The sequence below is a fragment of the Mastomys coucha genome, unplaced genomic scaffold (genome assembly GCF_008632895.1).
Source record: "Mastomys coucha isolate ucsf_1 unplaced genomic scaffold, UCSF_Mcou_1 pScaffold23, whole genome shotgun sequence".
Taxonomy (NCBI): Eukaryota; Metazoa; Chordata; class Mammalia; order Rodentia; family Muridae; genus Mastomys; species Mastomys coucha.
The window spans coordinates 54,881,160-54,906,866 of NW_022196906.1; the positions used below are offsets into that span (position 1 = coordinate 54,881,160).

Consider the following 25,707-nt stretch of genomic DNA (forward strand, 5'->3'; position numbering starts at 1 on the left):
GAGAGGAGAGGAGAGGAGAGGAGGGGAGGGAGGAGCTTGTGAGAAAGTCCACCATTCGTTCCTGGGGTCTACTAAAACTAATATAGTAATTACCCAACACTGAATAGACTAAAAACCATTAAACTGCTGATGAAATAAATATGTTATATGTTAATAAAGCTGCTTAAAAATACTGCCTAGGGCTGAGAATCTAGCCCAGAGCTAGCATTTTTGCTTACCATGCATAGGGCCCTGGATTCAACTCCCAGCACAGAAATGAACAAATAAAATCTGCCTAAAACACCTCTGATGACTGTGGATTGCTGTCTATATGCAGGTGAGGGCAGGCATAAGATAAGGCTAGACCCTTCGATTGAGCAGTGGAAAAGGCGGGCTGAGACTTTTAGAGACAAGTATAGAGAGAGGAGGGGAACGGTGAGGAGGAGTCAAGATGGGACCTATAGGAGAGGAAGAGGAGTCAAAACCTCACACTCCTAGAAGCCATAAGTATTGGGGATTTATTAGATAAATGATTAAATACTAAGTAGGGTGCGTTTACCCTATCTAGGTGTGTAGCTTATGTTTATATCAATTGGGTTTTGAGTTCCTTGAGAATTTACTAATATAAATCTGACTGATAAATTACAGGCCTCTAGAGTTTTGATTTTACTGGGTTAAGGGGATTTGTGACAGCTAACCACGGGGGGGGCGGTGTGGCTAGGAATGTGAGAAGGATCTGCTTCCGAATGGAAGTTTGGGTGGCTGCCCTATGGAGACCCTGGTGGTGGGGAAGCCACCATACCAGAAATTAACTGGTGCTAGCATGGGTGCCTTTTTTTTTTATATATTCACACAACAGGTGAGGGCTGCAGATGTGGTTCATCTGGTAGAATACTTGGCTAACATGCACAAAGCCCTGGGCTCCACCCTATCACCATGTTAAGCAGGGATAGCATGCCTATAATCTTAGCAATTGGGAGATAGAGACAAGGAGTAGGGTTCAAGAATGTCCACAGCTTAGTCAGCTTGAAATGATCTTGGTATTCAGGAGACAGAAGTAAAGGCTGTCACAGGTGGTCATGGGAACTAAATGAGGAGACATGTGACTTATGCCTGGCCAGTGGCTGGTACAGAGAGACACTGAATGACTAAAGGGTGGCTCTGGTGATGCTCAGGCAAGAAGTCAAGTAACACTTGATGTATGTCATCACCATAAAATTAAATAGGTAGAACCCCTCACCTACAAACACCACCTTATTCTGGGGTCCTTACCAGATAGGATTTCTAAACACTGGCAAGCAAGTCTGGGAGTGAAGTATAAATAGCACTAGAAAGGCCAGGTTGGGAGCCTTGGATGGAATAGAATGGAACTTGAGGGAAGAGAGGATGGCCAACCCCTGTGCCTCCCACTGCTCCTTAAAGGAAAGTCAGATGCATGAAGCAAGAATACAAGGGAGGGCTAGGGAGGGACCCTCTCTCACACAGAGGGGGAGTTTTCAAAGACTGTTGCTCTCCACAGTCTTCCCAGGCCTTCAAGGGTGAGGAGATAAATTACAAAGATTAAAATAAAAAAAAAAAAAAAACCAGTCATGAGAATTGAACATGCCTATGCACAGGGGGCAAAGAACCCAGATTTTAAGTTAGCCCCAGCCCCTCCTGGGGTTCAGGAAAGAAAGCCTCTTAAGTGTAATCACTCCTAATTACCCATCGGCAGCTCATGCAGTTACTCAAGGTACTGAAGGCCCTATCAGTCTTCACTGTCAGCCAGAAGTTGTACTGTGATCTACAGGAAGAAGGCCAGCAAACTAGATCAGTGAAAAACCTCTCCAAATCCCAGCAAGGCAGTGAACTTGGAAGGCAGAGCCAGCTTTGCCAAGCTCCTAAGAACCACTGCTAATAAATATTTACTCACCAAGAGATGTGTTTGGGTCCCCTCCACAGAGCCATGGCCGGAGATGGGGAGCCATCCAGATTAACTCACAAGGGCAAGGACCGGAAACTTTCAATCAATATATAATATATAATAAATATAAGGGACAGAGCATGCAAGAGAGGCTGGGTGCTATAAAGGACCCATAAAGAGGACTCTGGTGGCCTAGGGTCATGAATTTATAATTTTCTGCACCATGTCTGTTTTGTGCAGTGCTAGGATTGAACATAGAATCTCATGCATGCAAGGCAAACACTCTACACAGGGTGAAAGGGCTTTACAACCAATCACTGTTGATGGCGCCATTCTGATCTTCCTCCATGTATATTATGCTTTAATATACCCATCAGAAGGAAGGAATACATTTGCTTGCTATTTAAAACATAGTTTCTTTCATTTTTGCTTCACTCCTTTAAAACCTATATTTGGAGTATATTTTTATGTGGTTGCATAACACTTTGATAGGCAAAATTAAATAAGTAGCCAAAACACTGGAGTTGGATGCACAATTACATTTGAACTAATATTAAAAATAAAATTAACTTCAAAATTAAAAAAAATGGAAGACACTACTTCAGTGTCTTTTAATTAATTTCTTAGTTTTGGATTTTGATTTTGATTTTTGAGACAGTCTTACTAAGTGATGATGCAGGCTGACCTTGCACTTCTGATCCTCCTGCCTCAGAATTCAAAGTTCTGGAATCCACTCTGCCCAGCTCCTCATCAGATTGGATTGGTCATCCCTACATCCAGTTTGGGAGCTCCCTGTGGGAGAATTGCAGATTCCATCATTTCCTTGGGGTTCACACAAGCTTCCATAAGGTGTCTTCTATTCAACCAGCTCTGCTTGTCCAACTGTGTGTCCCCACCTCCCACATACATCACGAAATTAATTTTGTGAGTCATGACCAGCATTTATTAACAGGAAAATAAGTTAACTAGAGGAGAAATACCAGCATCCATCAAATATAGGTAGGGTGTGCCTCACGGCGGCTTACAGACCAGCAAGGTCAAAGTCCCTCCTTGGAAAGGGCAGATGCAGTAAAGGATTAGAACTATGGTTGTGTGGAATAAAACATGAGGAGCCCAGTAAAGGCTGTTATCTAAGACCCTGTAAAGCAGTGTGGGGCTGATTCTGATGAGTTGGACAAGAAAGAGCTATTGTTAGCTCTGGAGGAGGGGAGCCTGGTAAAAAGGAGGTTCTCCGAAGATACTTCTGGCAAGAGTGTGTGAGCCACTGAGTAAACAAGGGCTCCGTGGGGCTGAGGCTCCTCTGAGGTTTACTCATGATTTATAGCTTTGACATCGAGCATAATGTCCAACAATGCAGTTTCTGTAAGAATGGATGCTCCTGAGAGATTAGAGATCTCACCTTCTTTCAGATCCAGGGAGACGGCAGGAAGGCTGTGCAAGTCACCCAGTTTGGTTCAGTCACAGTCCCCACACGGGAAGGCCACAGGGCTTGAGTCGGAGAGGACAAGAACTTCTTGGGAGATCCAAGCCAGGGCAGACTATAGTTTCTTTGACCCCTAAAGATGCTAATGTGTCCCGAGCTATGATACAACCACACTGCCCCCTACTCAGTATTTTTCCTGCCCTTTGGCCTCATACTACAAACAAAGCTCCTACCTGACTCATCTGGTTCTGAAAAGGTGGGTCTGCTCAGCCCCTCAAGTCAACACCAGAAGGGCCCAACTCCAGGTCCCTGTTCTCCAACTCTCGGCCCTCCTCCCACACAAATGCCTAGAACACACACAATGTAAAAGCAAACACCCAAGCAAACAAAGGGCACTAGTCTCCTGGGACAGGAAGTGACTCATGAGCAAAGAACCAGGGTCAAGGATTTTAGAAGGAGCCTGGCCATGTCCCAGCCACCCATGACTCCAAATAGGGAAGCTGAAGAAGACTGAAAACCATCTTCCACTAAGCGCCTGAGAAGGGACACAGCATGCTATTCAACCCACAAACAAACTGGGAAAGCAACATCTGGATAAGGGACAAGGACTGGGGAAAGGGCTGATAATGGATGGAGGCTTCCAGAGTCATTACGGAACTTAATGTGTTTGGAATGGATAAACCTTGCCCTGTGGAGAGAATGGGAGAATGGCAGAGAGCTGAGGACTGAGGGTCCAGCTGCGCCTGTGGCAAGCCAGAGAGTAAAGACCAGGGTCTAAAGCCACTGAGAAGAGATGATACTGTCCAGTGAGGTGACATAGGTGTCTCCATACCCCAACCAAGAAACCACTATGGGTGAGAGGAAGCTTTGGCTGGAGAAGGAAGAAAGCTGCCAGAAATAATAGCCAAAAAAAAAAAGAAAAAAAAAAAGAGGCAGAAAACTAGGCTTTATTTCTTCAAGGGAGCCCCTGCTTAAAGTGAATAGGCTATCCCGAGCAGGCAGAGGAAGGTCCAACTTCTAGGCGGTCCAACCGCCAGCCCACCGGCTACATGCAGCCAAGCACAGTTACAAATGCAGCCTAACACTCAACTGTACATTTCTTTAAAACATAAGAATTCATTCATTTATTTGTTTATTTATGTATTTGCTTATTTGTTTACTTATTGGAACTAGATTGCATAGTTCTCAACAGTGAACTTTGTCCTACTGCAATGTCAAAAGGCTAGGCATGCCAGCAAGAGTTTGTATTAACTGCTAATTAATAAGATAATGTGCAAACATGCCAGCTGAGAGGGAGGGCCACAGCCTTGAACCTTAAGAGAAGGAACTCTTGCCTTTGAACAGATATCAGACACCATCTGCCTATACTTGCTCCCCGATGGATAGGAAGGCCTCTAAAGGCAATAGATAGATGCAGTCTCTAAAGGCAAGAAACTGTATTACCTTTATAAACACCCCGCATCCAGGCACACTGCCTGGGAGAGGGCAGGGAGCAATCAAAAGCTGGCTGAATGGATGGATGAGTGGTTGAATGATAAACATGATGTTCTTTTCTTGGTGGGGTATGCACACATGTAGAGACCAGAGGTCTGTGTCAAATGCCTTCCTTAATTGCTAGCCACCTTATTTTTATTCCTTTTTCCATGTTTCGTGTGTGTGTGTATGTGTGTTGTTGGTGGTGGTGGTGTTGCTGTTTTTCTTCTTCTTCCTCTTCCTCTTCCTCCTCCTCCTTCTCTTCCTCCTCCTTTTCCTCCTCTTTCTCTTCCTTCTGCACATCTCTATGCATGGGCATTGAAGGCCCAAGGTTGATAAGTAGAATCATCCTTGATCAGTGTCTTCCTCTTCCACTGGGACAGGGTCACTCAATCAACCTCAGGGCTTTCTAATATGTCTAGTCTTGCTAGCCAGCTTGCTCTGGAGAGCCCAGCTCTGCCTCCAAAGGCTGGGATTACAAGCAGATACCACACCCCTCTGTCACTTCACATGGGTTTCTATGGACCCAAACTTCCATCTTCTGGCTTATATGTCTAATCTTTAACAGCCAAGCCACCTGTCCAGCCCTTCACCTCATTTTCTGAGACAAGGCCTGCCACTGAGCTTTGCAGCTGTCCTATTTGGCAACATGGGCTGGCCAGCGAGCTCTGGGAATCCACCTGTCTCCACCTCTCCAAGCTGGGATTACACATCCCTCACCTGTCTTTTTATGTGAGTGCTGGGAACCGAACTCAAGTCTTCATTCTTGCCATCTTCCTAGCCAGAGCTTTCCACAGCAGAGAGCAGGACTCTCTCATTTCTCTGGAAGTTCTACCATGCATGTTCAGCAAATGTCCACAGAGAGAGGGGGGCCTGGGAGCAAGCAAACAGACTAACCACTGCAGATACAGACATACGCTGCCTCTGTGGAGGGTCTGACCTCTCAAACCTTCTCCAGGCAGTCATGAATTCACACAGCCCTTTCAGGAAATCCAGCCCCAGGCCACCGGGTATCCACTGAAGCTGACCTTGGGGCCTCCCCAGACCTTGTCACATTCCCAGCTTCTTCTCCCCTGGATGGAGGACAGCCAGAGGAATGTTCCCCGACCAATTTGTCCTTGGCTGATGGTCTTTCCTCCCACCACGTCACGTCATAGGGCCCAGCCCTTTTTTCCTCTTGTCACTCAGCCACCAAAACTCATTTCTTCCCATGGAACCCCCATATTGCTGACTGATTAGCTCACCCAGAGCAACGAGGAAACATACAGAAAGTGAGTTAGGAAAAAAATGTGGAGATCTCTTCAAACTCCCTGGCTACTTGCAAGCAAACACACCGCCACCGGCTTTGTTCTACATTAAGGGAGGACACCCTTGCAGCTCCTTCCTCACCTGGAGGAAGTCGGTTACTATGGCACAGAGAGCACCATCTTCACGGTCACTAACACTGCTGTGTTTGTCTTCAATCCTAAAAGGAAAAAGCATCTCCCAGGTAACTGGGGAAAATATTCAAGTGTCAAAATATCAGGCAGGCAGGATGTTTCACATACACGAGCCATGTGTGCCAGACTCCGGAGCACTGCCTTTCTCAACTTCAGATGTATCAGATCAAAGGGGAGGGACTTTCTCCTCTGGCTTCAGCATCTGACTGACCACAGAAGCCCATCAGCTCAGTGACATTGTTTTGGTCTAAGTCTCATATAAGGAACTCCAATTCAGCTGCTGTCCCTGTGGATCATTAATCCTTCAGACTTCCTCCTCTTTTCTGAGTTGGTGCTTGGCACAGGGCTCATGCACAGCAGGCACCCATTGGAGTGACATCCAAGTTTAGCACTCTACCTCACCAGCAGGGTCTTCTCTTCAAGGCAGGCTGCCCAGCAGGGGATCTGAACAGCAGTGGTAGTCTTCTGTAGCAAAAGCTACATGTTTCTAAGTGTTCTGAGATGAGGACTCCTAAAGCCCTGGACACCCAGGAACAATCCTGAGGGGTCACAGGACTCCCTAGGATTCAGACACCTAGAGGCAGAATCCAGCCATTCCCCCAACTCAGTTACAACTTCTCCCAGGATCTTCTTCCACGAACAGACTAGACTGCCTGGCTTGTTGCTATCAAAGGAAAAAGAGAAGACTACTCCAGCCCAGCTCTGCATGGGTCCTGCAGCTTTTCTAATGGGCTGCCCTGAGCCTTCAACAGTGAGCCATGCCATTCCAAACACCTATGTGTGCTTCTTAGACTATCTGGCCAAAAGCAAGGTAGCCAAGGGACAAAGAAAATGTCGGCTCAGACCATCCTTCCCTTCTCACTTAGGGTCTTAGCCTGTCTTTTCTTCATTAGGATCTATGTTCCATCACCTACAATGGTACTTTGTCATTCTGTAGAGTGTCTATGTCCATATACATACATACATGTTAATTTCCATACTCATTCATATTCTACCCCCCACTCTCTCTCTCTCACACACACACACAAAGCCAGGGAAGGAGGGTTCACAAATGTGTTAACAGTACAAGAGCAAATTCCTAGAGAGCAAGTAACATGCTCATTCACAAACATATCTGGTGAAACTTCAGTGCTGAGTTATGAATAACATGGCTTTTCTATTAGGAAAAAAATCCATATATATATGTATATATATATATATACATATACATATAATTATACATGTTCCTGGGTATCAAGCCCCACCCCCATTTTTTAAAAAAATGATAAAAAAGATCAAGCACATTTAAAAAAAAGCCAAAAACCTATAGAGAAATGTAAATAGAAAAATGCTAATTATTTACTGTCTCATAATCTAATATTGAATGCCTCTGAGGCCTCCTGGCACTCAGCATCAAAGGTCTGATGGCCAACGGTCTCTGCTGCACAGCACCCAGGCTGCAGCTGGGCTCCAGCCAGGGGAGGTGTAAGCTGTGTTCTGCCCAGCTCAATCCCTGCCAGCTCTGGCCTTGAGTCTAGAATCTTTCCCCAGTTCCCTGCACGCTTCGAGCCATAAATCAGCAGGGTTCACTTTCTGCCCTTAGTACTTCCGAGTGTCGGGGGAACGAATTTGCCTTTTCCTGCTCTGCTCCTGAAGCCTACACTGCCAGGTTTGTGTTACATCGTCTTTTTTGTTTTTTTAAGCAACAGAAATATGGTCAATGATTTGTAGCAAGCATAGCTATACCCTGTGTGCTGGAAGCTCTGATTGGCCCTTCAGAGAGAAGCAGAAATCAAGCACGTTAGGCTTATGTCCTTGACAGGATCCGTGACCGGCCAGCATTAGGTCAAGCTGAAATCAGGTGTGGTGATTAAAAGATTAAGCCAATACCAAAGCAATGCCCAGCATATAAACGAAGGCGGCTTTGAAGGAAACTGAGCTCAAGAAAAACAATGAAGGGAAATTGAGCTTAGGAAGAAGAAAGCTGTTAACAGACCCTTTGCTTGAACCCCATCAGCACTGCAGCGACACCAGTCACATCTGTCTCCCTTTACTGGCTCGCTCTAGCAAACACTGGAAAAACTGCTAGCAATAGCACAAGTGCTGCAAACTCTGACCAGTGCTCTCTCAACCTGACCTCTGTGACTGGGTGTCACACTGAGTTCCCAGGAGCCCCACATCTCACAACCTACCCACTCATCCAGCTTCTAGTCTCCTCCTGTTGATGGCTACTTCCGTGCAATGAGAGGCTGGTCACCTGCTGCACATCCAGCATGGTACACCAGTGGGGGCATCCCCATGTCTCCAGAGAATGGAGCTCAGTGTTCACCCAGCCTTCTGTGAGCCCCACTCCCTGTGTGCTGGGCTCAATCTTTTGCCAACTCAGTCTTTCCTCTACATTCCTCTCTCTCCCATAACCTCTCCTCCATGCTCTTTCTGCCCAGCCTCATCCAACCCACCAGCCTTCCAACTGCAGTCAGTGATTCTCCGACTTCCCCACACACCTTTCTCAGAGACTCAGTGGGGAGCTCAAGTGATGACTCATGGGTAAAGGAGTTGCTACAGAAGTATGCAGATGAAAATACGACCCCAGAAACTCCTATGAATGGAGGCCAGGCCCACATTTGTAATCCCAGCATTTGGGAGGCAGAGACAGGGAATCCCCAGAGGAAGCTGACTATCTAGATTTGCTGAATCTGTGTGTCCCAGGTACCCCGAGAAACCCAGCTGAGCAAGTAAAGTGGGACAACAGAGGAAGGCATTCAGCACTAACCACTGACTTCCACATGCATGACACGCACATGTGCATACATACCACCTGCACACATTTGAAACTAGACACATGTGAACATACACACACACACACACACACACACACACACACACACACACACACACGCATGCACAAACCCAATCACAGATGAACAGGCACACCCATCATTGGGGCCAAAGTATCTCTCTCCAGTCACACCACTTCTTCCTCACCTCTCCAGCTCCTCCTCTTTATTCCCCTTCAAAATCATATTTAAGAAGTTTGACTATGAGCTTGTAATCTCAGCCCTTACGAAGCCGCAGCAAGATGACAGCAAGCCGGAGGCTAGCCTGGGCTACCCAGCAAGAGATTAAAAATTGACTGTTATGGGTCTTGGCGCTAGATTTCTTTGAGTTGAGGTTGTATCTTATGCTATATCTGAAAACTTTTGGGGGGATGATTCCATCTGGAAGCTTCCGGCCCTGTCTACTCTCTTCTCTCCTGGGAATGCACAAGCATAGACATCGGATCTTTTGTTATAACCCTACAGACACCTGGCTTCTAGCCCAGGTCTGCTGCTCTCTGTGGCTCAGGTTGGGTAACTTGTTACATCTTCAATCCTCCTGCCTCTACTTCCCATGCCGTCTATCCAGTGAGACCTGATTTCAGTTATTACGTGTTTCCCTTCTAAAAATTCCACACAGGACCAAAAACTTAAACATGAGACTAGAAACTATTTTTAAAAATCAGAGAGAGATACTACTGCATAGCATTGGTATGAGTAATGACTCTTTAAAATCCGATCCCCAAAGCACAGGCAACAAAACAAAAACACGAATAAGATTACAGCAAACACAAAAGCATTTGCAAGCAAAGGGAAAAGGAGCAGTGTGGAAAGATAGCCTGTGAACCAGGAGAGGATGGTTATAAACCATGAATTGGGGATTAACATCCGAAATACGAAAAGGACTTAATAGCCACAACAGTGAAAAAGTAGATGAAGGACCGTTATGGGCGGCACTCAAGAAAATGCTGAATATCCACAATCACTGAGAAACGAACTTTAAAGCAGGGATGAGCTTCCATCTTATCCATGTCAGGATAGCGATTATCAAACAGACTCAAGATGGCAGCTGTTGCTGAGAGCCACAGGAGTGGAACTTTCAAACATCCGTCAGAGCAGAAGTTAGAGCAACAATCATGGAACAGCACTATATGAAAGTTTCTCAAAAAAAACTGCAAAGAAAGTTTGGTGCAGCAGTTCCTCTTTTTGTATTTATTCTTAAGTACTTAATCTGTTCAGTGAAGAGATGCATGAATGCTCAGGTTCCTGGCGGCCTTCTTCCCAATAACCACGGTATGGAAATGAATGCAAATGCCTCAGTCAAAAGGTAGATAAAGAGATGCTAGGTGAAATACTACTCAGCCTTTAAAAAGGAAGGGAACCGTGTCATTTGGGACAACGTGGCTAGAACTTGAGAATATTATGCTGAATGAAATAAACCAGACACAAGAAGGCATACCCATGTTTTCACCTACATGTAGATTCTAAAACCATTCAAGCCGTGGAAGCAGAGTGCAGATGGTGGTTAAAGATAGCAGAGTGGAGGCAAAAGGAAGAGCTGGTGGAAGGGTACAGAGAGTGTCCCTGTTTAATCTATTGCCTAGTTTAGTAGCAGAGTAAATAGTTCATACTCACTGAGTATGTTTCAGATGTCCTCTTTACAGAAAGTGACAAGCATCTGAGATGAAGGAGAATTAGCTCAATTTAAACACTCCCCTTTGTATCCAAGAATTGGGCATTATTACAACTTGTTAACTAATAATAATTTTAATATATAGAAATAAAACTTCCAGGGCTTAGTGGTAGAACATTGCTTATCACATTTAAGACCCTAGATTTAATCCCAGCATTACACAGATAGAGAGAAGACTGATATATGCATAACTGACAGCTAGAAAGGTAGATAATATATGATAAATAAATAGATAGGCAGATGATAGATAGATAGATAGATAGATAGATAGATAGATAGATAGATGGTAGATAGATGTTTGATAGGCAGATAATTGATGGATAATAGAGTCTTTTTCTTCTTTTTCTTTACTAGGACCTTTTTTATTTCTCTCAAACATATAGATAATTATTACTGAGGCACTTTCATGATGGCGGCTTCTGAACCTTCACTGGGTATCTCTAACATCTTTGTCAGCTTAGCATTGGCCTCGACCTATTGCCCTTTTTCATTCAGCAGAAGTCCTTCCTGGTTCTCGTGACTGATTCTATGCTAACCCTGCACATCGTAAGTATTGTGCTATGAACAAAGATCTTATTTAAGGCCTCCATTTAACTGTCTTCTTTTGACATGCCAAAGTCCGGGAGGGGCTTTTCCCACATAGTGCTCAGCCAGAGGCAAAATCCTAAGCCCCCATTTGGTCTCTGCTAAGGAAGGGGGAGTCACCAGTACTTCTGGCCAGGATGGTGATGGTTCCCAGTCTCCATCAGACAGATACCCACATGCATTCCTCTGCTGGGAGGGGAAAGGATGGAATAAAGCAGGTGCAGTTCCTCATGTGGCCCCCCACTGAGGCCACCAGCAGGAGCAGAAAAAAACGGGATGTTATCTTTGCTTCTATGGGTGCTGGTAAGGGTCCTTATGACCAACCACTCTCCAGGAAGAGAAGAAACACCGCATCACTGCTGGGTAAGGGTAAAGGCCAAATATCCATGCCTGTCTCAGTTGAGAAAGGTCCCTTAGAAATGATCTAGTCAATCACTGTTCATTCGGGAGTGAAGAATTAGTGCTACAACAATGGGCAATGACTCTGGCAGTCAAATGGCAAGCAAAATGCCAAAGGAGAACTCAAAATTCAGGCCCACAACTCCAAGACCATTTGTCTATGCACCAAAGAGCTCTCCACCCAAGAACACCAGCCCCCTGCCCAACAAAACAATGAAAAAAACCCTCACAGGCAAAGGACAACAGCTGCCTCCCTTCACATCCTACCAACCGCCCAGGCCAGAAAGCACACATGGCTATGTGCCATCGTCCCCTAAACAACACAAACACACACTTGCTCAAGTCGGGTTTCCATCCAACACATACAGGGAAAGCAGGTTTGGGAGCCAAGAACCACAGCCCAGCAGTCACCTTCAGGGCTGGTGGTCTCCCATCTGGTGAGAATCCCACTTTTCTGCCCATAGGAATCTCTGAAACCAAGATACACCCAGAAGCTGTAGAGATGGGAGCAGCCAGCAGGCTAGGCAGCCCCTCCTGGCTGGAGAGCTGGGTCTGCATCCAGCTGGAGCCCTGGTCCCTGGAGCTGGGGCCTCTCCTCGGGCCCCAACCAGCAGTCTGCACAGAGCTGTGTTTTGTCCAATAAGGGAGAGCTGGTGACCCGGGCAGGGAACTCAGCTTTCCAACAGTCTCTGTTTTTGTTTCCATTTAAAAAGGTTAGTGACTTTATTGCATGTGGAAAGAACCAGAGAAACAAGCTCAAAGAGGCTCAGCATGTTTTTGGAGCTGACCAAAAACACAGGACTTTTGAGTCGAGTTGGGAGAAGAGGGAACAAGTTTATCCTGCATTCACCATGTGCCAAATACAAGCCTGGGGCTTCCTTGCCTTTCCCTTGTAGATTAAGCCAGAAGCAAGTCAAATTCCATACCACAGGCCATCAGGATAGGAGGAGGCAGAACTACTGGACTCCAGAATCAAATACTACAAGAGACCAATGTGAAAAGCACCCTTTCAATCAGGAACTAAAACAGGATACAGTCTATTCATCCATCAATATTCTTAGGATAGCTGGCTCATCAGCATCCCCAACAACAACAGTATCCATGAATGCTCAATGCTCCCTGTACAAAATGTCACGGTATTTGTATATAGTCTATGCATATCCTCCCATATGACTTAAATTACTCCTGGGGTTACTGATACTATCTCACACACTGAAAATGCTATGCATATAAATGGTATGATACAGCGTGAGCTATGCTCATCCTCTTGCCTGGACATTTTAAACCATCCCTGGATTACTTATACTGCCTTATGTACTGTACATGTTAGGTAAATGGACATTGTACCCTCTATCTCTAGTAGATAAAGACAAGAATGAAGGTCTGACCATATTCAGTACTGATATCTGAGCCAGAGAGTGGTAGAACATGCCTTTAATTCTAGCATTCGAAGCAGGATAATGTCTGAGTTTGAAGCCATTGATCTATAGAGTGAGTTCCAGGAAAGTGGGAGCTAAACAGAAAAAACATCTTGAAAAACAAGCAAACATATATATTTTTTCAATACACACACACACACACACACACACACACACACACACACACATTCAATATGCACTTGACTGAATCTTGAAAAGGTATAGTATATTTCTAAAGTCATTGATGCTAAGAATTTTGAAAGTCTATAATTTTTTTATTCACTACAATAACTACTCAAAGTACAGGAAGTTGTATAATTGGTACAACCTAAGCTCACAAATAACCTTTTTTTTTTTCTTTTTTTTGCTAAAACTTATGACTTGAACTAGACTTTTAGAGATACTGGAACACTTATGATTTTTGTGGACTCTCTGGTTTAGTTGTAAGATGTCTACGCATTTGTGTATCTGAACTTGGTTCCCAGTTGGTAGTAGTGTTTGGGGATGTTGTGGAACCTAATGGGGAAGTAGGCTACTGTGGGTGGGCTCTGGGGTCCTATAGGCTGGCCCTGCTTCCTAACTGTGGGTGCAGAGAGACCATCCAGCTTCCTGCCCCAGCTGTCACCTCTTCGTTACTTACTGCCTGTCTTCCTGCCCCCACTGTCACCCCTTCATTACTTACTGCCGTGTCTTCCTGGCCACGCTGGAATCATCCTCTTGAACTATAAGCTGGGTAAACCATTCCACTCTGAAACTGCTTGTCAAGTATTTTGTCACAGCAACAATACAAATTACTCACACGATGTTCACAGTCATTCTTCCTGGCATTGAAAAAGGTTTTCAATAGTGTGGTAAACTAGACTAGAAGTCATGGGTCAAGCCTGACTGACTGAAGGCCATTTAGTGGGGAGAGAGGGTCAAATTTTCAAATGGTTGAACAACAAAGAGAGAGAGACAGAGACAAACAGAGAGAAAGGCAGAGAGACAGAGAGAGACAGAGACAGAGAAAGACAGTGAGAGACAGACAGACAGAGTAAGAGAAAGACAGAGAATGTGCTATGATGTGATATGGATGCCGGGATCATCAGAGTATCCATATAGGGTTTTAATGAGATTTTCATTTTTTAAGAGTGTATGCATGTTCATAGATGCAGATCCCCTGCAACTGTAGTCCCAGGCAGTTGTGAACTCAATGAGGACGATGGGAACCAAGCACCAATCCTCCACAAGAGCCCACAAGGGCTCACAGCACTGAGCCACCTCTCCAGCCCCTACATAAAGTTTTATTGGATTGCACCTATGACCTTTCCTTTATGGACTGCCTGTGGCTTCGCTCATGCTCAGAAGGCAGCACTAATTAGGTGCACCAGAGAACCATGTCCGGCAAAGCACGGATATCGACCCTCTGACCCCTTGTAAGGAACGCGCTGCTGAACCCCGCCTGACACCATCTGTCCGACTGTCATACATACGAGCAGGGCTGAGAACACAAGATAAGGAGGACAACAGAGCCTCATGGCTTCTGACAGAGTAAAGGAACCATTGTGGCACATCGAGAGGAGGCGATGCTAAGAGGTACTGTGGACTAGAAGCAATTGCATGGTGTGTGGAGGCTGTGTCATGCACATAGAAGCAACTGTACAGTGTGTGGAAGCTGTGCCATGCACAGGCATACACTGCATTCATTCTGTGGGCATGGGAAATGTCACTTATGAGAATCTGGATCCTGAAAGCTAATCAAGAATATAGCATTCTCGCCAGGCGGTGGTGGCGCACGCCTTTAATCCCAGCACTTGGGAGGCAGAGGCAGGCGGATTTCTGAGTTCGAGGCCAGCCTGGTCTACAGAGTGAGTTCCAGGACAGCCCGGGCTACACAGAGAAACCCTGTCTCGAAAAACAAAAAAAAAAAAAAAAAAAAAAAAAAATAGCATTCTCATAAAGTACAAAAGGCTTCTGCTTCCTTTAACCCTATCTCTTCCCCTTAGATTTCCTACTGGGTCTTGCCTCCAGCCACTGAGTCCAGTGCTTTTATCTGAGTCTGCTGGGCTGTTCACTATGGTTATTATAATGATTTTCCTATCACCTACCTCTGCCTGTGGCTGTAAGAACCACCATGCTCTTAGGCAGAAGTAACATCTTCCTATAAGACATACACACATACAAGCGCGCACACATACACACACACACACACACACATAGATATAGATATAGACATATATGACTTATATACCTATAAGACAGACCAGAATTTTCATGCTCATTAAGGAACATAGTAGCCCCTTCATGTCTACTTTAATTTGAATGTGCCCCTCAAAGGCACATGTATTTTTTTCTTTTAAAAGATTTATTTTTATTACTTTTATGTATGTGTGGCAATATGTACATGAACACAGGTGTCTGAGGAAGCCAAAGGTGTAAGATCCCCAAGAAGACCTGGAGTTACAGGCAGATGGGAGTCACCACGTGGGTGCTGAGAACAAACTTAGATCCACTGAAGAAATAGTACATGTTCTTAAACACCAAGGCATTTCTCCAGCCCACATGTTAAAAGTCTTAGTCCCCAGTTGGTATTAGGGGATAGTAACACAGTTAGGAGATAGAGCCTAGTGGAAGAAGAAAGGTCCCATGGGACTTAACCTTGGAAACACCTTGGAATCTCTCATCTCTCTCTTTGTATTTTGGGTACCACAAGGTGGGCATCTTCCTCTAGTGTATGTTCCTGCCATGATGTACTTTGGTGCCACAAATAAAAAACAATGTAACCAAGCAACCATAAGACCTCTTGAAGCCAGGTGCCCAAACAAGCCCTTATTCCTTATGTTGATTGTCTCAGGTGCTAACAAATTCAGTGTCTGAGCAAACACTAGGCTAACTCTACTACGGTTCCTTATGTACAGAGATTATTGGCCCAGCGTACAAGAGAGGAAACTGATGCTCAACTGATACTATCCAAAGCCACACAAGCAGCTGCTGGATCTGGAATCCACACATTTTTACAATGCATTGTGTTGGTCTCTGGTGCATAGTAGGGACTGGGTTAGAAGCATGAATGAATGGATACACAGCATGACCCACACAGAATCAGTAACATGTGTGAGCATAATCTAAGAAGTTGCCAACACCTTCTTCAGGGAACCTCTGTGAACACTGACATAATTTCCTTCTGTGGAATTCAGAAAGTCCCCACCCTACCACGGGTCTTCCCGGCCTGCTAAGTAAAGGGCGTTGAGTTCCTCTGATCTAGGCCTGAGGAAGGAACAGAATAAATAAGAAAGAAAGGAGTGGGTCGCCGCCGAGTCCTCCTCTGCTTCGGGTGCTCACATGGGCCTCCAGGAGCTTGCTCACTATGGGTTCTTATGGGTCAGTATGACCCGGTGGCCATGTGGCCTGCATCTGACTCCGAAGCAAAACACGAGATCAGAAGTAGATAAAGAGCAGCAGCACACTGGATGCTTTTACTAGGGCACTGATTTTTGAGACTGGAGAAGAACCAAAAATATTCTAGTTCCTAACAAAGAGTAGGGAAGGGCTACGAAGGACATCACTATCCTTAAAGAAATAGGAAGAAAAAAGTTTTAAAATGAACCTGGAGAGGTATCTGAGCATTAAAAAGTACTTGCTGCTCTTTCAGAAGAGCTGAGTTCAGTTCCCGATACACACACCAGGTAGCTCACAACTGTCTGTTAACTCCAGCTCCAGGGGATCTGACACTGTCTCTGACCCCTATTGGCACCCACATATACATGCACACACTCACACACAAGGACATACAGAAATAAAAACGAAGTAGCTTTTCTTTATAATTGTTTAAAATGAGAAATATTTTTGCACAGACCCATGTAAGCCAAAAAAGGCAAATGTTCGTCAGCTCGGTTATCACATGAGCATGTTCTGGGGCTGCAAGATGGCTCAGTCAATAAAGTGCTTCTTGAACAAGCAAGAGGAGCTGAGCTCACATCCCCAGCACAGCATAAAAAGCCTAGCGGAATGGCCCGCCTCCATGATGTCAGCGCTGGGGATGCTGATGCTAAGGATACCCGGGAGGGAGTTGCTGGCCAGCATCACTGAATCAGTCAACTCCCAGGTTGAGTGAGAGACACTGTCCTTTGGTTAGTTCCTTTTTGTGTTTTTTCTGTTTTATGATTTTTATTTTGCTTCTCATCCACTTGACACAAGGGTCACGTGGGAAGAGGAGATTTCAGTTGAGACATTGCCTCCATCACATCAGTCTGTAGACAAGCCTGTGGGGGTATTTTATTGATTAATGTTTGAGGTGTGAGGGCTTAGCCCACCGTAAGCAGTGCCCACCCCAGGCAGGTAGTCCTGGGAAGTATAAGAAAACAAGGCAAATGATCCAGTTAGCAGCATTCCTCCGTGGCTTCTACTTTGGTGCCTGCCCTGAGTTCCTATCCTAACTTCCTTCGATGACAGTATGTGTTCCATCAGGCTGTGGGAGCCAAGTCAACCCTTTCCTCCTCAAGTTGCTCTGGGTCATGATGTTTAAGAATGCAACAGAAAACAAATAAGAGTACTTTGCCTCAAAAAATAAGGTAGAAGGCTACTTGGGGAAGGCATCTACCATCATACTCTGGCCTACACACATATACACGCACATGCACATACATGAACATGTACATACATACATACATACATACAAAAACATATCTAAGTATATAGAAAGGAACAGACAGACTATTAGATGCAGCAGGCAAGCTATGTGAAGATGAGGGATGGAGCTCTCCTTTCTGAATGTCTATTATTCACTAACTGGTCTGTCTGGTCCCAGAGTATCTGTTTTAGAGCCAGGTAGAACTCAAAGGTCACCCTGCTGTACACTTGCTACGTGAGCCTCTGCTGTCTAAGCTATTGGAACAGGGTAATGTCTGGCTGATCTTAGAGGTCCTAAAGTCACACGGGGAAAGCCAGCACCTGATGTGGGGCTCCAGGAGCAGAAGTGCCCTCTCCCTCACGTAGTCAGAAAGCCTCTGCACTTGAAGCAGGGCAAAGACCTGGACCTGACTAAAACACCGTAAGCGAAGGAGGGGTCGGTAGAGGAGTCTGTTCCAGACTTCCCATGGCGGGGAAGGCTGCATTGTCTCAGAAATGAGACTTCAGACCTTGCCCTACAGGGCTGGGGATGTAGCTCAGTAATAGAGTACTTGCCTGCATCATGGACTACCTGGCATTCACTTGATAACTAGCAACAAGCCCTTCATAGCTCCCAGGAGTCCTCCCATACACTGGGGGGATTGGCCCTCCTATCAAACATTAGATAACTGCAACTTATCAGTCCACATCCAGGATGAGGTGATGGGAGTTCATCGACGCCAGGATAAGGGTGGAGCTTGGATTTGCATCCTGGCCAGATGGTCTCCATAACTCCTGATTTTGTAGTCTTTCCTACCCTCAGTCACTTGGCCTGGGGATGCTGTGTCACAGCAAACCTAACAGTGAGCTGGAAGGAGCAGAACTGACTGACCTCTGCCACCAGAGGTTCCGGCTGACATCACTGCCCGGCCCACCAGCATTCTGTCCAGCTAGCACGGAGTCAGGAGGCAAGGGGCTGGAGGTCTAATCAAAAGGGCAGCAGGGGGCCATGGGGCCAGCAGCAGAGGGTGGAACCAGAATTTAAAGCATGCAGGGTCAGGGGTCAAACAAGCCATATCAATCAAAGAGTTAAGTCACTTCGCAGAAGTGAGCCTTGGAGCTCAGGAGGAGGGGAGGCCTCTGTCCGGATGGTCTGAGATTCACAGGGATAGGTGAGAATAAAAAGATAGCTAGGATTGAAGAGGCCCTGGTGCGTGCTTGGGGCTGCGTGAAGCATTTTACAAAGTCATGGTTCTCCCCCCCATGGGGTATGCCACACTATGAAGGCATCATTTTACAGGTGGGAAAATTACAGCACAGTGGTTAAGGACCTTGCTTGAAGTCTATGTGCTGGGACCTAGGCTGGGACTCAAGCAGCTGCCTCTGGAGAGCTGTCACCCTCTGTTCTCCATATATAGGCTGCTGGTGTAGGAGTGGATGATACTCCATTGTGGAAAGCCTGTCTGTAGCCCAGGGGCAAATGCCTTCTTTGTCTTCCTGGAAAGGACAGGCTGTTGGCTGAACTGTTTCAGGAGAAAAAGCGTGTTCAATAACTGTAAATTTGCCACTTGCTGATACCATCAGCAGTTTTCCAAGGAGGCTAGCAGGTAGCTTCCCAGCAACCGGGGCAGCCCCGGGCAGCAGAAATTAATCATCTCTCTCATGATTCCACCGCAAAGAAAATGATCACAAAGTCCAGGCTGGTGACCATGCCTACAGTAGTGAGGCACGTGGCTGCATCCCTGCGATAAATCAAAAGTGATGCCCAGCTTTCCTCAGATGCCTGCAGATAATTCCCCTGCCATTTCCCTGCTGGGACACAGAGAGCCTTGGCCTAAAGGGTTAACATCTCATTTCCTCTTGTCTTTCAAGCCTTAATCCCCATCCTGAGCTGGGCACATTCCAAGCCCACCTGGAGCAGGTCAAGACCAGCTCCCAGCCCATGACTGGTCCTTCATTTCCCCTGGCAGGAGATTAGATGAGGTACCCATTAATCACTCATTACCTCTGTCTTCCCTGCTGGCCAGGCCTCGGGCAGCCTGCCAAGGGACCTGGGAGGGTGCTTGTGAGCTGTCCAGTGCCACCCTTCCGGGGACAAGACAAAGAGGCTCAAGCCTGGCTCAGGACTCCATGGACCACACCCAAAAAGAGGGAGAAAACTACCTGGCTTCCACCTAAGGAATCCTTAAGGCTCCCAGGGACAGACCACAGCATCAGCTTTGCTGAAAGATTTAGGGAAAGAAAGAGAAATAAGCTAAAAGTGGCTACTTTCCCGAGATGACTAATGATCATGGGGACAAACCTACTGTCTACCCGGTGCTTGTGCTCTTCAGAGGACCCAGGGACACTGGACAGAAAGTGGAAAAAAGATGGGATGCTGGCTGGCTGGTTACCATAGGACAGCTGTGTGTTCAGCTGCTGGGCTGGAGTGCAGGGCTAAGAATCCATCAGACAAAAGCCTGCACCTGATGGAGCTGAGATTGCATGCAGGTTTCTTCTGGAATGTTTAGTGAGTACCCACTTCTGTCAAGCACTGATCAGTCAGGGTAGACAGGAGAGATGGGAAGTGATATTGAGTACCTACTATGTGCCAAGGCTTTGTCTATGGGGCCTCAACTCCCGTAAAATGTAAAGAGCTATTAAATGAGAACCTGTCAGCCACCAGGCTAGAGAAGGAGGGCGGCTGTGGCTAGCCTGGCCAGGCCTACTGGTAACCTTCCAGTTCACATCACAGCCCCAGCAGCTTGGGATGTCAAACCAAGGTATTCTGATCTTCTTAATACTTTCTGAGAGTGTGGGCAGAAGGCTGGGCTCAGATGCTTTCAGACAGGGCAAGAAGGAAGTAGTATGCTTTCAAAAACTTCATTCAAAGGCCCCCTTTAAGAAAAAAAGTGGGGGGCTCTTCTAAGATCACAATTCCAATTCCACACTACTAGCTCCTTAAGGCCCAAGTGAAGCCCTCTGCTAATAAATAAATAAATAAATAAATAAATAAATAGGCCAGGCACAGTGCTTGAGCAGGCAAACACAGGCATATCCCTGAGACTCAGATGGGCATCCTATGGCCTCTGTACCCATGTGGCACATGCACACTTGTGTACAGAGAGAGGGGGGAGAGGGAGAGGGAGAGAGAAAGAGAGAGAGAAAGAAAGAGACACTAAGCCAGGCATGGTAATATCTCAGTACTCCAGTACCCAGGCAGGAGGATGAATAGCTCAGCTCAAGGCCAGCCTGGGCTTTAGAGAGAGAGGGGGAAGGAGGGGGGAAGGAGGGAGGGAAGAAAGGAAGGAAGGAGGGAGGGGAAAAAGGAGAGAGAGAGAAAGAGAGAGAGAGAACGTGCTATTTGCAATAGATCCTGCATCTGTCATTAAAGTCTCATCCCTGGTTCAAAAGACAGCCTGCGGCTGAGGTCTTCAAAGCTAGTTTGTGCATAAGAATCATTTTCTCCCACATCAGTATCTGCACATGGATATTCTCCCGCTCCCTCTCCCTCTTCTTCTCTCTCTCTTTCTCTCTCTCTCTCTCTCTCTCTCTCTCCCCCCCCCCATTGTTTGGCTCCTTTACTTCTCTTCTTTCTCCCTGGGTGGTCGTTTATTAGCTACTCTCCTCACAGCCCCTGGAGGGCAGTGATCCAGTCAGTCTTGCTCCTTATAAGCCTCCAGTACACAGTAATAGTCCCTGGCACACAACAGATGCTCAGAATATTTGCCGAAGACAAATTAAATGGAAGCGAATACTGGAGAGCCATTGTGATTTCTTGCAGGGAATGATGTGGTGAAGTCAGAATTTCAAGAATATTAATCTGTCAGCATGAAAGAAGATGGATTAAAATGAAGAGAGCCACCCATGGCTGCGAGTCAGGAGGGAGATTGTTACTGTAATTTGGACATGATTTAAGGTAGGGGCAGGAAAATAATTTCAGATATCATGAAAGAATGCGGAAAGGGCATTGTGATAAATGAGCTATGCATGTAGAGAATGGGATCCGAGTGCTAGGGGTGGCGGGGCTTGAACACAGACACCAACAGCCAATGGGGCTAAAAGTGAAGTCCTGGAGAGACTTTCTTTAGGGAAGGAAAGAGCCATGCTCAGACTCTGTGGGTAACAGTCAAGATTGCTAGGCAAAAGCAAAAACTTCAAGCCCTGATCTTCCTCCCAAAATGGTGTGGTTTTCCTTACTTTACACCTGGCTGGAGAGACTTCACAGCTCAGAAGAGTGAGGGTAAGACAGTCAGGTACCCCCGGGCCTGGGCTGGACATGGAGATCACGTGAGCCCATCATCCCCTCCCTGAGGCCAATGCAGTCACTTGTGTCAGTAGGGGCTCCACACATTCTCACCACCCAAACTCATTTTGCAGGCTGGACCTTTGGGAATTCCCTGCCCCAGCCCTGCAGAGTGCAGAGGTTTGTAGGAAAGTCCCGGGACTCTCATCTGCTTCCTCACATTAATTTCCAGGGCAGAACTGTGCTTTTCAAAGGAATTCAACTATTGTGCCAACAAAAATCTATAGGAATTGAGTAGGGCTACATCTAAAACTGTTTGCACCTTTGTACACAGACACCCAGTTACGATTCTCTAAGGCCAGCAACTGCATTGCTTCCATCTCTACCGGTCAGAGATGTCAACGATATCAGAGATAACACCGTGGCTCTAAAAGGTGGGAGATTTTAGCTGATGCCCAGATGTCTCGGATGCAAAGAAAGTTGGACATAAAAATTCCTTGAGTTCTGGCTATCTATTTCACTTACTCCAGAGTCTAATGGGCTTCAGCGCCACAGATCCAAGTTTATTTAATTCACCTACTGCCTGCAAAAGGGTGAGCCACTATCTGGCAAGGGATGCGCTTTTAACAGCACAGAAAGCGGTGGGATTGCTCAAGAGCTCACTAGACCCATAATTCCATGTGCTAAGTGGGTACCTCGAAATCCTCTTTCCCAAGACACAGCTGAAGCTATTTCTAAGAAAAATGACACTTCACCTCCAGATCTCTCCCACTTCAAGGTGAGCAAAGTGGTCAAAAGCTAACTGTTCACATTCAGGGCCACGGGTATATGAGCTGCACTAGAGGTACAGAGACAGCAACAAGTCCAGTTAGGCGAGCACTGACACTGGGTGGCAATGATTATCCTGACGTGGGGATCAGGGGCTTTCTAAGAAACCAGAATGATGGAGGCCCGGGGCTGGGGCCCTAGAGGTGTTGATACTCCGCAGCAAAACTAGGCTAAGCAAAAGGGAGCAAGGCTGGGGTGGGGACAACAAGTGCTGTAGGTGCAACTCTGTGAGTTCAGCTCTGAGCTGCTGCGCTTATCTCAGGAGGGCCAGTGGCTGCTTTCCCCAACCCCTGGTGGCCAAGCCCTAGAGTTGAGGGTCAGGGATGGGGAATAAAGGCAGAGCAGGCCTCCAAGAAAGGAGAAGAGAAAAGAAAGAGAAAGGGAGGGGAAAGGAAAAAGAAGAGGAAAAGGAAAGGGGGAAAGAAAGGAAGAGAAAGGGAAGGGGAAGTTGAAGAGGAAGAGAAAGAGAAGAGGAAGGGGAAGTGTGAAAGAAAGAGGAATCAGAAGAGGAAAGAGAAAGGGAAGAAGCAGGTACGACGTCCCGAGCTGCCGCGGGCCCCGACGTACCCAAGCGCTCCAGTCTGCGGGGCTGCCCCGGGCTCCAGACCGCGGCGGGCCGGGCTGCGCGATCTGCTCACCTGGGCTGGTCCGGAGCGGCGGATTCCTCAGCCCCGCGTGCTTCCCGAGCGCCGCCGCATGGACGGCCGCCCGCCCCGCACGGGCTCCCGCTGCGCCCCGGTGTGTCGGGTGCGCGGGCGGCCAGCGAGTGCCCAGCGCACGGCTCAGGCGCGGAGTCTGCGGGTCGAGAGCGCGGTCCGCGCGCCCTGCCCTCCCGCGCGGCCTCCCGCTGTCACCTCCAGCCGCCCCTGCCGCCCCCTGGCGGCCGCCTAAGGGAGAGCGGGCCCTGGCCCACCGAACCACCCCAGGGGAAGAGGGACCCCTGGGAACCTAGAGAAGGGACATCCATCAGGAGAGGCAGCAGAGGCAAAGACCGTCTGGACAGAGGCTAGAGGGCGGGAGAGTGGTGATCGTGGAACTTAGAGGGGACCCCGGGCTACCCAGGGCCGTCAATGGGAGGGCAAAGGAGAAGGCAGTGGAGCAAGAGTCTGAAGGTCAGAGTCTGCCTTCATCTTAGCCAGCGGTTGGTGGAAGATTTTGAAGGACTGCTGCACCAGAGAGACAAGATTATCCTTGAGGATTGAGAAACAGCCATTCCAGCTGCAACCATGGGGTCGAGGCTGGTTTACAGTAAAGCTTTCCTTTCTAGCTTCCAGGGTTAGAGAGCATCCCTAAGAGAAATACTCCCTAAGAACGAACCAGGACAACTCAGCACGCATGCCTGATCTAAAAGTCCTCCTGTTTGGTCGCAAGCACATTTGCCTGTTAAGTCATGAAGCCATAGAGCTGGTCACACTCCCAGGTTCTTGAGTCCAAACAAGATGCTAAAATGTTTCAGTTCAACCCATGTGTCTAGAGCTGAGAGAAGCAAGGAAAATCCATCCCTCCCAACCCCCCTTTTTCAAGAGAGGGCAGGTTGACCTTAAACAATTGAAGAGGCCTCTAGGCACAGGAGTCCCTCTCCCTTGATGTGAATGAGCCTGTTTGTTTATGGCTGCCTCAAAAGCCTGCCTACAGGGGATGTTGGGAAAGGGCAGGTGTACCCTTGTGCTAATGTGGGTGGTGGCAGATTGCAAGCATCCTACTTTAGGGCTAGGCCACATCAGGGATGGGTGTGGTGTGCTTTGTGAGAGCAGAAAAAAAAAAGTGAAAGACAGGAAAGATACCCCACCATTAAAACAATAACAAGGGGAGCTGGGAAGCACAAGGATGGGGCCAAAGAGGGAGAGCCAATTTTGAGAGCCTGGCACCTGGATCCAGCTGGGGCTGACTGAGTCCATCTGGTTCAAACAAACAACTTTTGATGAGAGGCACCTGGGGCCTGGATCCTTGTTAGAAGGATCCTGGGTGTCTCAGACCCAGATCCAGTGACTCTAGGAGATCTTGCAAACTAACTCATTTCATCCTTTTGAAACCAATAGCCAGGTGATGACCTCACACCTGGAATCCCAACACTTTGGCAGGAGGATCTGGGGTCCAGGTCATCCTTAGCTTCATATCCAGTTTGCAGCTAGCCTGAGCTACGGGAAACTATGTTTCAGACAACATAGCTGAGCCTAGTAGTACAGGCAGGCCTGTAATCCCAAGTACTAGGAGGCTAAGGTAGGAGGATTGAAAGTTCAAGTACAAACTGGGTAATTTAGGGAAATCCTATCTCAAAACAAAGAGCATACACAGGGCTTGGGGTGTAGTGGAGGGCAGAGTGCCTGCCTGGCATGAATGAGGCCCTGGCTCTATCCCCAGCACCACCAGAAATCAAGAATTCTTGCCGGGCAGTGGTGGCGCACGCCTTTAATCCCAGCACTTGGGAGGCAGAGGCAGGCGGATTTCTGAGTTCGAGGCCAGCCTGGTCTACAGAGTGAGTACCAGTACAGCCAGGGCTACACAGAGAAACCCTGTCTCGAAAAACCAAAAAAAAAAAAAAAAAAGAATTCTTAAAGGACAAAGTATATTTAGTAACAGAATGAGGCAGGGACAGAACACAAGGAAAGGGCATGGGCTTCTTTATTGTTCTACTTTTGAAGAAATGGTGGACTTAAAACTAATGTTGGAGAGATGGCTCAGCAGTTAAGAGCCCTTGCCACTCTTCCAGAGGCCAGAGCTCATTTTCCAGCACCCACATTGGGCAGGATGGAACTCCAGCTCCAGGGGATTTGGACCCTCATCTGGCCTCTGTGAGCTCTGCACACACGACAATCACTCACACAGGCATACATATACACATAAATAAAACTAAATCTTTAAAACAAGCTCCAGTCATTATAAGATGAATGGTTTATATAAGAGCACTTTATGCTAGAGGGGGAGGCTTCTCATTTCCCACAGTTTACTGTCAGCCCTGT

At 46.9% G+C, this 25,707-nt stretch overlaps 1 protein-coding gene across 2 annotated transcripts in view; it reads right to left on the reverse strand.

Annotated features, from left to right (window-relative positions):
• The window catches only part of Thsd4 (thrombospondin type 1 domain containing 4), a 585,726-nt gene extending 562,155 nt beyond the window's left edge, over window positions 1–23,571 (reverse strand). Inside the window, exon 1 of one of the 2 annotated variants that reach the window (XM_031346065.1) lies at window positions 23,386–23,571. The gene's annotated coding sequence lies outside the window, so the exon portion shown is untranslated. Of the gene's footprint in view, window positions 1–23,314 lie in introns of both variants that reach the window. The other variant, XM_031346067.1, reaches the window with a different exon arrangement.
• Between the last annotated feature and the right edge of the window lie 2,136 nt (window positions 23,572–25,707).